This window comes from Xiphophorus couchianus, chromosome 2 (genome assembly GCF_001444195.1).
Source record: "Xiphophorus couchianus chromosome 2, X_couchianus-1.0, whole genome shotgun sequence".
NCBI lineage: Eukaryota > Metazoa > Chordata > Actinopteri > Cyprinodontiformes > Poeciliidae > Xiphophorus > Xiphophorus couchianus.
The window spans coordinates 6,897,018-6,909,228 of NC_040229.1; positions in this window are offsets into that span (position 1 = coordinate 6,897,018).

The following is a 12,211-nucleotide window of genomic DNA, read 5'->3' on the forward strand; positions in this document are numbered from 1 at the left end:
TGGAAAGTCACAGGGAGAACCGGACTGAAACTCATCAGACAGAATCGGTTTTGGCACCCTGATACGGCATCTGACACAGCAAAAGCAAACCTTACTGATCACTGTAGTTAAAAATCACACATTTTGTTTTGATTTTAAACTAACATTAGTGTAGATTTTAGAGCCAATTATTGAACTAATTTGGATATGTCTCCTAATTTAGCCTGATTTTCTCAGTTCTGGGATGTTTTCTTGAGGTGGCTGTGAAAATAGTTTGAGTTGGATGAGCTTCCCACAGAGGCCAGAAGAGGGCAGCAGTGTGTTCTTATTGCTTTTCAGGGTCCAGACCTAATCTATCCCCTGACAATCACAGAGATAAGGACTCCCACCAAACAATATGAAAGTGATGCATCAGTCATGGTTTCATAGATGTGTCTCTGTGATGCATTAGTTTTATCTTTCATCCGCTCTAATCATTTCATATTATTTCTTAGCTCTCCACGGAGAGTAAAAGTAAAATTTTCACACGCGAGCGGTTTCGGATGTGACAGTCAGCCCTTATCCAGTCTTCTGTCATCATGTTGTAATTTCATTTTTCCTTTTCAGGACCCCTAATCAGCTGACCGCAAACGCACACAGCACATGATGCTCCACACACTCCTGACTGCTCGCTCTGCTGGAAGCTTCTTCACAACTGACTGAGTAAAGGTCAGGCTTTGTTCCTCTCTAGCTGTGGATGTAAAGTAGAGTAGAGTAGAGATGTAGAGTAAAAAAAAAACCCAACAACAAGCAGCTTTGATCATCAGAATTAACATGATTGAGATCGCTGCTGGAGGAGACTTGGATATTTTTATCAAGCTTCAATTCATATACAGAACTGTGCAAAAGCTTTAAAGCTGCAGGCCAGACTATAAAATAAACTCTTGAAAACTCACTTCAGATAAAGTCAACTACAACAAAATGTTTCTTGGTCTGCTTTTCTATTTTTGTTTGCTGCTTTTTGTGAAATTGCCATTCATTCAAAATAATATTTAAGCTGCACTCTCACATCTCTGATGACATCACATGAGGTTTGTGTAACCAATAGCTGCGTGTCCATTACAAATGTGTGCAAAACCTTGTAAATATTCAGCTAATATTCTGCAATTTCATAACAAAATTAAAATCAATAAATTTAGAAATAAATTTGTTTACACATTGTTATTAAAAAGATGTTGCATCATCATCCTCCAACCACTTCCTGTCATCTTCTTTGTCTTTTCTACCAGTAGTAACATTCGGTTGTTGTAAAGCAAAACAAAGTTTCCATTGTATTGTATTGTATTTACAAAATACACAACTGTTGATCAAGCTGAAGAAACATCTCATTCTGGCACAAAAATATTGAGTTTTTTCTAGAAATTGCTGTGTCTCTATTAAGCAAATTAATTTTCATAATTCCAATTTGAGTTTTTTCCAGAAGCTTAATCTCAAACGTTCTGAGTTTTTTGGCATATTTTTATCAACTGTAAGCAGAAAATCCCAACATGGCTCCTCTGTTAACCCTTTAACAACGTCTTTACCAGCGTTGCTCTGAGAAATAGCTCCTATAATGAGCTCAGGAAATGTGCAGTTCCACCAGGTGTTTGCTATTTGCTGCTGGCTAGTCTGAAGGAGCTGAGTTGGAGAGAGGAGCTGTGTGAGGTGGAAGCTTAGAAACTGCAGCTCTGAGGAGGAGCTGCGCCTTGAAGGTGGAGCTAGGTCCACCCGGGCATTTTGTACAGCTGAATGGTTGCCATGGAGATTAAAGAATTTCTCAAGCAACTATGAAAGAATCAAAGCAAAACTGCAGGTATGTTTTTGATGCGAGAATAACATTAGAAACATGATGTAAAGTTCAAAAAAGTCAATTTCACATAATACAGAGTCTGTATTACAGACCTTTTAGTAAACTTAATAAAGTGACTAAGATAAACCTAATTTGATTACTTGTAACAAATTAACGTTTTTTTTTAGCTGGATCAACTGTTATCTTTTTTCAGTGCATTTTTTTTTTTAAAGAGAAATGTCTTTTCAAATTTCTCCAAGAGATTTCGAGGAAATCTGACCTGTGAACATGGAAAGGTTTCTCATTCAGCTGTAAGTGGAGCAGATGGCTGGATAACACCTGCGTCCACACACACACACACACACGCACACACACACACACACTGGTGTGACTCATCAGTGTTGCGTCAGCGGGCATCAGGCCGGTTAGTCTGAGCATCAGGTCGTGAGCGACGCTGCAGCAGGAGAATAAAGGTCTGAGGGAAGAGATGGGGATCGATAACCCGGCAGGACAGGAAATCACTGTCCTGGTGATGATGAAGGTTTTTAAGTGACGCACGCCTCCGACAGAGCAGGAACACAAACACACAACCTACACAGCGTAAACAGATCCCACAGCTGCAATCAATCCTCAATTTGTTTGGGATTGAAACTCTTTCCCTCCTTTAAATGGAACAGATTTATTCTGAGCTTCTGTCATTGTTTACATAATTTACCATCAGTTTAGTTCATTTACACAATAAAACCATAAATGTTATAATGAGAAAAAAATATGTGACTGAACGTTTAGTATTTACTGTCTAATTAAGAACATGAGGATGGATGGATGGATGGATGGATGGATGGATGGATGGATGGATGGAACATGAAAAACTGAATCAGTGTTTTTGTTCAGTGTTTAACTCTGATTCTTCACCTGTAACCTAAAAACTTGAGCTTCATCAGTTTCTCCTGAAACAGATTCAGGAGAAACTGAGGAGAAGGTTTGACTTCCTGGCTGTTTGTCTCTTTATGAAATAAAAGCTTTTTTCAAAATGATTTGAAACAGTTTAACACATTAATCATTGACTCCTTCTTTGACGGGTTTCTGTTTGTATTTCAGTCTCGGGTTGAAGACTAAATCCATCCCTCCTGAAGCTCTGAACTGGTGAAAAGTTCAAAGGTCAAAATCTCCCAGCTCCAGCTTTGTCTCTGTGTTCCTGTAAGAAAATAATCATGATTTGCTTTGCCTCGTTGTTCCAGGAGAATCTCACTGCTGGTTTTGTTCTGTTTGTGTTTATTTGACTGGAATAGACTTTGGACAGTGGAGTAAATAAATAATCAGACAATAGGTGCCTGCAGCCCCTCTGAGCCCCCCAACCCCTCTATAGGATCAAAGATCAAAACAGACAAAAATAATCAATAATGTTTTTTCACATTTCTGCCTGCCTTTGGACTCTTGGTGCTTATTGTTTTTCCCTCTTTCTTTATGTTTTATTTGTTCATTTCAGTCCTGCTGAGGTAAATTTGGCATCTGTTTCAGTTTTAAAGTTTCTTTTTCACCTTTTCAATGTTTTTTTTCATAATTTCCTGTCTTCACTGCTCTTACCCAGACACAAACAAACCTCCAGTGAATGGGGACAAAGCTACACTCTGACACAATAAAAAATAAAATTCTAAACATTATGTTTAACATGACACCAACATTAAAAACTGAAGACCAGACTCATTACAACCAATTTATGGCAAATGAATTAATAAAAGTATGCAATAAACATTCTGGCCCATTTCCAAAGAATGTTTCAAACAAGTGCAGGGTTAACCCTAACCCTGCTTTTTTCACTTCCTGTAGCTGCTAGCTGTACCGTTCAACACACATTAATATTTTTGCAAAGAACTTTAAAAACAAATATATTGTAAAAAAATTAAAAACTGTTGTAGGCATAGCTAAAAGTGTTTGCAAAAACAACAACTAATAAACGGACAGAAAAATCTTCACTAACCTTGTTTTTTAAAATTTTATTATGAAGCATTGTATGAGGTAAGCTTTATGGAAACTGCATAAATTCAAAATCACATTCTCAATTTGGCAATAAAAGGTTTTTGCAGTTGCTTAACCTGGCTTTTAAATTTCCCAAAAAGTGCTAAAGGGGAAGAAAGAAAAGCATTTTCCAAATTTAAAAACTCAAGATGATCAGACGTAATTGAACCAACTGCTTGTGTATTGAATGATTTTGATTTATTAAACTGAATTACAGATATTTTCAGATATTCAAATTTGATTAAAGGGACCTTTTAACAGGAGGAGGTTTCTGTATGATGCTAATTACCAGTAGAATCACCCCTGGAGTTTTCAGTGGTTGCAGTAAAAAAATAATTTCTCCCTTAGTAATTGTGTTTAAAAAATGTCTCATCTTGTCAGATATTTGCTGTCTCACAACTGATTTTTGCAGTTTGAAACCAGCTGAACCATTTAATATTCCTGCCTTGTTGATGAGGATGGGCTGGCAGATTAAAAAACAGACTGAACACGAATCTCTCTCTAAAGATTTCCTCTGGACAAAACTAGAAGATAGAGGTTTTAAACATCAAACAGAGCAATAGCTGTTTGTTTGTTCTGTGCTTCGTTTTCCTCTGTAAACCTGAAAAACAATAGAGAAATGTGGCTGTTTGATCCGACTTCTCCACCCAGCGCCTGCCTGCACGGCTCCTTCGCTGCGTCTGTTTGTAGAGGGAAGCAGAAATCAGAGCTCACCTCTGGTCACGTTCTCCTCGACTACAAATACAGAATGTTTGTTGTGCTGCTGATACTTTTTATCTGGCTTTTCCTCTCACGGCCTTCGTGAGCCGCAGCTGATTTGAGCCGGAGTGTGGGAACAATGAGAACAGAAAAAGTGCAAAACAAAATGGCCCTGAATCCCAGTGAACGGTAGGAGAAAAATTCAGAAATGTTGCTTTATTTGTTACCACCAGATTTCTTTGGTAACAAGTTGTTCCAGTTTTTCTGAGAAATCGACCATTTGGTCCAGGAAGAGAAAAGACTAAAGTTTTCCAAGAAGAAAAAAATACTCTTTAACTATTTAAATTGTATTAAAGCACAATTTAAAGTGGACTAAGTATACTTCAGAGTACTTTCTTTGGACAATTTAAGTTAAACTTAGTATACTTTAAGTTTATTGCTTTTTATGTAATATAAACATGCTTGATTAGTTTATTTTGAGTGTACTATTTCTGTGATTGAATTACATTTAAAGTATATTTATAATGAATTTTCAGTATATTGTCATTACATATTTTATATATTAGTAATGTGATTACAGTATGCTACAATTACACTTTTGGTTTATAATAATTGCTAATGAAGTAACTTTTTAGTTACTGCATGTCTTTAATTATTCTGCTTTGCCACTTTGTACATTAATGCTTCATAATGATGCAACACTGCAAACACATCAGGCTACCAGAACACAGAAGGATCCATTACAATACACTTTCCAGGTGAAACTAATTACATTGAGCTTTCAATATATTACCATTTTGGTAACACTTTATTTGATGGGGTGTGCATAAGACTGACATAACACTGTCATAAATTTGAAGGACTGTTGTCATGAAGTGTCAGTTGGTAAATAATGACACGTTTAAAGCAAAGTTACTTTAAAAGTTGGATTAAAAGCCCCAACTTTGCATTATTTACAAAATAATGCAAAGTTGGCACTTTTAATGGACTTTTAATCCAACTTTTAAAGCAACTTCTCAATAAAGGTGTCATTATTTACTGAATAGAATAGAATAGAATAGAATAGAATAGAATTACTTTATTCATCCCAGCAGGGAAATTATTTCACAGTTACAGCAGCATAGAGACAAGACACACAACAACCACCACTGAGTAGCAATTGTAGACAAAATAAAATAAAAATAAAATACAACATGCTGTCAATATAAAAAGCAGCTTAGAGCAGTCCTTGCAAAGATTCAAAATGCAGAACAGAATGTATATGTAAATATATGTACAGCAGTGTGCCACAGTGCAGTTGTGCAAAATTGGACTGATTAGTGCAGAACAATGATTTAGCTTTTATTGTACAGTGAGATGGCATGTGGCAGGAAGGATTTCCTGTATCTGTCCCTACGACAGCGGAGCTGGAGCAGCCTATGTGAGAAGGAGCTCCGCTGTCTGTCCACTATGTGGTGGAGAGGCTGCTGATTATTGTCCATAATAGACAGAACCTTCTTCAGTGTCCTCCTCTCCACCACAGTTTCCAGGGACTCCAGCCTTAGTCCCAGTACAGAGCCAGCTTTCCTGATGATTTTGTCCAGTCTATTAGAGTTGCTGTCTCTGATGCTGCTTCCCCAACACACAGCAGCAAAGAAGATGGCGCCGGCAACAGCACTGTGATAAAAGGTCTCCAACATCTTGCTGCACACATTGAAGGATCTCAGCTTCCTTAAAAAATAGAGTCTGCTCATCCCTTTCCTGCACACAGCGTCAGTGTTAGATGCCACTTCATGACACCTGTTGGTATGTTCCTAACAGGTGTCATGTTTATGACAGCATCATGCCAGTCTTATGCACACCGCATCAAATAAAGTGTTAACCACATTTTTTTATTATTATTGTGGGCAGTATAAGGTACACCTGTGCACTAATCATGATGTCAGATCAGCATCTTGATGTGAATCACCTGTTAGGTGGGATGGATTATCTCAGCAAAGCAGAAGTTCTCACTATCAAACATTTAGACAGATTTGTGGACAACATTTGAAAAAAATGGAAATATTTTTGTCTGGAATGAATATTAGAACTTTGAGTCCATCTCATGAAAAATGGGAGCAAAAACAAAAGTGTTGCGTTTATATTTTTTTTGAGTGTATATGAACTACTGACAGCAATATTCCTTTATAAACAAATACTGCTGTTGTTGCATCTCTGAGACTATCAGGTAAAACTAAATGAAACTCTGAGCTCATGTTTTCTCTCTGCTGTTTGGTTCAATCTGATTCTTAAGCTTCAACACGAGACGGATAAACTGACCCTGGTTCAGACAATTCAACCCCTCGCTGCATTAAATGCTCTGAATATTTGACAGGATTAAGATTGTGGAATTAATTGTTTGCCTTCACAGCCCATAACCGCTTACAGGCAGCACTGCTTCATGTCTGAATAGTTTGTATGTTCAGTCTGAATATGGAGTTGGAGTTTTTAAATGCAAATTTTCCATTTTTGTGCTACATAAAGAAACATTTTTTTGTTTATAAATTGAGAAAAAAACAAAATCTCTTAAAAATAAAAAGAATAAAGAAGCAAAAGGAGTACAACTCGTGTGATTTATCTTCATCTGAACACAATTATTTAAGAAAAACGTCTTGTTTCAACTTAAAACAAGTAAATTTTTTGAACAGTGTATGCAGCGTTCAGCAGAAACTATTTCTAAAAACAAGATATGGGACGACCTGCTGGAGCTTATTGTGGGTTTTCTCTGCAAGTCATGTGAAATAAAAGTTCAAAAATTAGACCGTCACCTTTTAATATTTGGCCAAAACTCCAAAATAAGTTCTTAAAACTTCAACTACAAACTTTTTGCATCCTTCATCAAGCTTCTGGCTCCGTTCTGGTTGAGAATTTGGGCCTCATTTAAACTTGCTGATTCTTTGGCATGAAGTCTGTTAAACATCGGAAGATTCAATGGAATTGAGGTCAGAGGTCATGCCACAAACTGACCTCTATTAGTTAGTGTTAAAGTTTCACCCAGTTTAAAATCAAAATGCACTGACGCGTTACCGATGAAGGAAAGATAGAAACTCTACTAAACGTTTACATCTTTAGTTCCCATATTTAAGATATTTCTCCTTCACTGAAGAGGCCAAAGAAGAGATTGAGAAACATTTTAATAGAGATAAAAACAGGAAGTGAACCACTGTGTACAGTCTGTAAGCAGTAGCAGACATGATGGCTGATAAACGCAAAGATTCTGTAAATATTTGGCCATTTCTACACATTTAAACGGCCAATAAAGCACTTCTGAGTCACAGTGTAGAAGAAAAACACATTTCCAGCATGTAAGACACAAAAATTCAAAAAACTAAACGTCACATTAGATCTACCAGCACAATAAAGCACATCTTTGTCCACCTTATGATCATCCAGCACCAAACTGATGGGAAGATTTACTTTTTTCTGCTAATAATGAGGATCAACATCAAGTTTAAACAGGATTTTTAATGTTACATAAAAAATTTTGAAATCATTTGAGAACTTTTTTAACTCAGAATGTTTTAAAGCAAACTTCAGCTTTCCATACTGAACTCATGCAAAGAGCCAAACCTACAATTTAATTTGTGTCTCTTTATTCCCAAAACAGAAGGTAATATAGATCAATAGTTATCCACTGAATCCTTTGGAGGTTTTTATGTTTTATTTTCCTTATATGTTTAAGTTTTTTCACCCTCCTCAGGCGACCATTTTCAGAGGAGTGGTTTTTTTTTTATGTAAGTTAAGCCAAGTATGAATCCTTCAGTTACATAGAGGCTCCGAAACAAAATGGATGACAAAGAATTGCGTTTAAAAACAAAATCTTTAGGCACTTCCGGCCACAAAGACACATTTTCTTTTACTGAATCTATGAAAAATAAATGACATGAAACTATCATTTACTCAACCATGATCACATTATTCAAGGCATTCACATTCATTTAACGTTTTATGCTTCGTCTTGTCAGAACAGAAAATCTGTTTTACTGGGATTTCAGATCAAAACAAACTGGAGCATAATCATAAAACTTGAAAAGATTTTGCATCGTTTTCAAAATGTCCTACTTATAAAATTCTGAAAAGTGTGGAAGAAATTTAATACCGCATATTATCCTGAACAAACCCTCACGATGGTGCAACATGGTGATGGCAGCATCATGCTATAGAAGCATTAAAAGAAATTTGTTACATGTTATCGAATTAAGTTTGTCAAACTTTATTTCTGTTACTTGGATGAACTTCATTTAATCACTTGTGACAAATTAGCTAAATTTTCTTCAGTTGGATCACCTGTTTTGTTTTTTCAGTGCAGCCAGAGCTACGTTAGCATAGATTAGATCAGTGTGTTAGAATGGCCCAGTCAAAGCCCAGCCCTGAATTCACCTGAAACCAGATGCTCACCGATGTTCTCCATCCAGTTTGACTGAGTTTGAGCTCTTCTGCAAAGAGAAATGGGCCAAATGTGCAAAGCTGAAAACAAACGCATGCCACACTTCTCAGATTTTTTTGTAGAAAACTTTCTCTAGTTTGTGTTTGTCGATCAGGTGAAATACATCAAAGTTTGCAGTTGCAAAATTTTTTGCCAGGCGATTTATTTCATGCAACTTTCAGCTTTTATCAAAGTGAGATTTAAAAGTAAAGAAAGTCAAATTCAGGTTAAACGTTTCCACTCCTCCTCATCTCCAGTTCAAACCTCTTCCTGTGTGTTTCTACTCTGAGTAAAATGAATCTGGTTCCTCCATGATCCGATTTAAACCTCCGCCTGACGTCCAGCAGCAGCAGATTTCAAGAGAAGCAGCTTTCAGCATCTATGCACCACAAATTTGGAACAAACTTCCAGAAAACTGTAAAACAGCTGAAACACTGATTTTCTTTAAATCTAGACTGAAAACCCACCTGTTTAGGATTGTATTTGAAATGTAATCAATTACAAATTTATTGATGGAACTTGACTAAATGTCGTGTTTTGATTGTTGATTCTATGTTTCATTGTGTTTCTGTGTTTGTAATGATGTAAAGCACTTTGAAATGTCTTGCTGCTGAAATGTGCTATACAAATAAAATTTGATTGATTGATTGATCTGGATCAGCTGTTTACATTCCTCAGTTCAGATTTCTGGCAGAACATCCAGGTTCTGCAGAAAAAGAACCGACTCTAGAACTGACACTTCATTATTATTTTTTAATAAACATCTAAGAGAAACATGGACATTTTTCTAACTTTATCTTTTGTATTATTCTGCTACTTTTTGGATTTGGATGTGAAATTTAGAGAGCAGATGCCGATTCAGAAACAAAACCTGAAAATAAAAACAACGGGATTGAAATGAATTAATTTACAGCTTAAATTAGAGCTTGGAAGTAATTTTTCTCATTCTGTCAATATTTGACCAGACCGGGTCAATCATCTGAAATCAAACAACAAAGAGGTAAAAAAGTCACAATCTGAGTTTGTTTCTCTGTAAAAACCATCAACCAGCATCACAAAATGATAAATAAAATATTTGTGCTGCATTTATTTAAACTGCAATAAGAATATTATAATTAAATTAGGAATCCAACTAAAATTATTTTAGTAAAAGACTATTCTGATGATTAATCTAATCAGATAAAAATGTTCTGCATATTGTTCATTAGACCACTTTAGCCTTTTAATACAATATTAGAAATCGATTAAAATATGCAAATAAACAATTATATAAAATAGTTTTCTTATTATAAATGAACATTTTTTATATCGTTTTTGTAGTTTTGCTTTAATTTTGGTTGTTTTTTCAGCAAATAGCTTTTTTAGTGGCTGTATTCCAGTTAACGATTAATTTTTTACTAAATCAGTTGATTATTTGAATAATCGCTTAATCACGATTAATCATTTCAGCTCCAAGTTAAATAAATTAGCCATGGATGTTAAATCAATTTTCTATTCATTACATTCTATATGACGTAAAACTTGATTTCTAGTTTATTTCTAAAACTAAAGTAATAATGATGTCTGTCGTTTCATATTCGGTATTAAAAGCATTTTAGATTCAAATAATATTCAAAAGTCACATTTCTAACTTTGAAAACTGGATAAAAAACAAATTGTTTTCCATCATCTGATTCCCAAGCTCATTTGGAGCTTAAAAAAGAAAAATTGTATAATTTCACATAGTTTATTAGCATCTAATTACCAAGCAATAGTTAAAAAAGCTGCCAGATATTAATGATAATTCAACAGAAAAGTGGAAAAACAAACAAAAGAACACAAGAGTGGAAAAAAACGGAATTTATTGAAAAGCACTTTAAAAAAAAAAACTGCCCTGTAAACAAATTAGAGGGACTAGTCACAATAAAAGTAATCTAAAAATAAATAAATAAACGTCTCTACAGTCTTACTCATGTTAGTCAGACATCTTAGTTTTTTCTTTTAGCTTTCCGATGGCTGGAGTGTTAGGAAGGTTTTCTACCTCTAGTTTTGACTCATTACTGCCTCCTGCTGCGTCTACGGTGACACTTTGTGCACGTTTTGGTCAGGAGGCGTTCATCGATAATAACATTACAGCTAAGAAAGTAACGGCAACTGTGTGTGAGAAATAAAAACACAAAAGAAAAACGAACGGTTGATTTTGTGATCTGAAACGGAGCTCTGACGTTTTCACCCCCCGCCGACACTCTAAAGGCCTTTGCACACCAACGTGTAATTTAAACACAAACAGGAAAAACCTGCAGCAGTTCCGGAAAATCAGCTGAATAAAAAAGGAGAAACTTTAAGGTTTATTTCAATTTCCATGGTCAAACCAACCCTTCATTCTTTGCTTAACATACTTTGTTATAAAGTGCATCGTGCTGGAAAACAAAGTGAATCAGCTTGGATTTAGGTTTAGATTTGGATGTTTAAATGTAAAAATGAGCACAAAACGTCAGGAAACGTCTGATTGGTCGATTTTTTCCTTGGTTTTAACGAAGCTTGTTGGCAATAAACCTCAAACCATCAGAGAAATCCAGACACATTTGGATTTTTCCTTACAAATTTGCCCCATTTATCAATCAAAATCAATCAAATTGTATTTGTATTGATTATTTTACAGGAAATAGATAATTTAAAGTAAAATAGCGTTTATTGATGTCTAAGGAGAGACTGCTCACTTGTTCACATGCTACTCCATCCAAAGAGTTAATAATTAGTAAATACAATTTAACCATAAGCAATACAAACTGTATTACTTTTTAAAATAAATAAAAATACTACTATATAGCAATAATAAATAAGAAAAATCTATACATAATAATAATAATATAGACCAGAAGTGTTCAGATTTAATGCCAAGCAGCAATTAATCAACCAAACAGGAACTTCTTGACTTTTTGTGCTCAGTTTAGCTCCTAAAAGTAATTAAACAAAGCAAAACCATTCAGTATTAGGCGTAAATTTTCAGTTTGGCTGACACTCAGCTTATATTGTCCAAAATAAACACCAGTTTATAATATTTAGCTTTGAATCAAATGTAATTTGATCTACAGGTTTCTAGAAGGTCTTTCAGTATTTTGCTGCTTTTAGGTTTTTGTGTCAAACTGTGTCATCTTCAGAAAAAGATTCAGCCAAAGAAATGGGGATATAAAAAACAAAAACAAGATGGCTGACAAGAAAGCGCCTAAAGATGTAATTTAAATCTGGTTTCTGATTAATGTCTGCCTGGGTGAAAGGTCAGA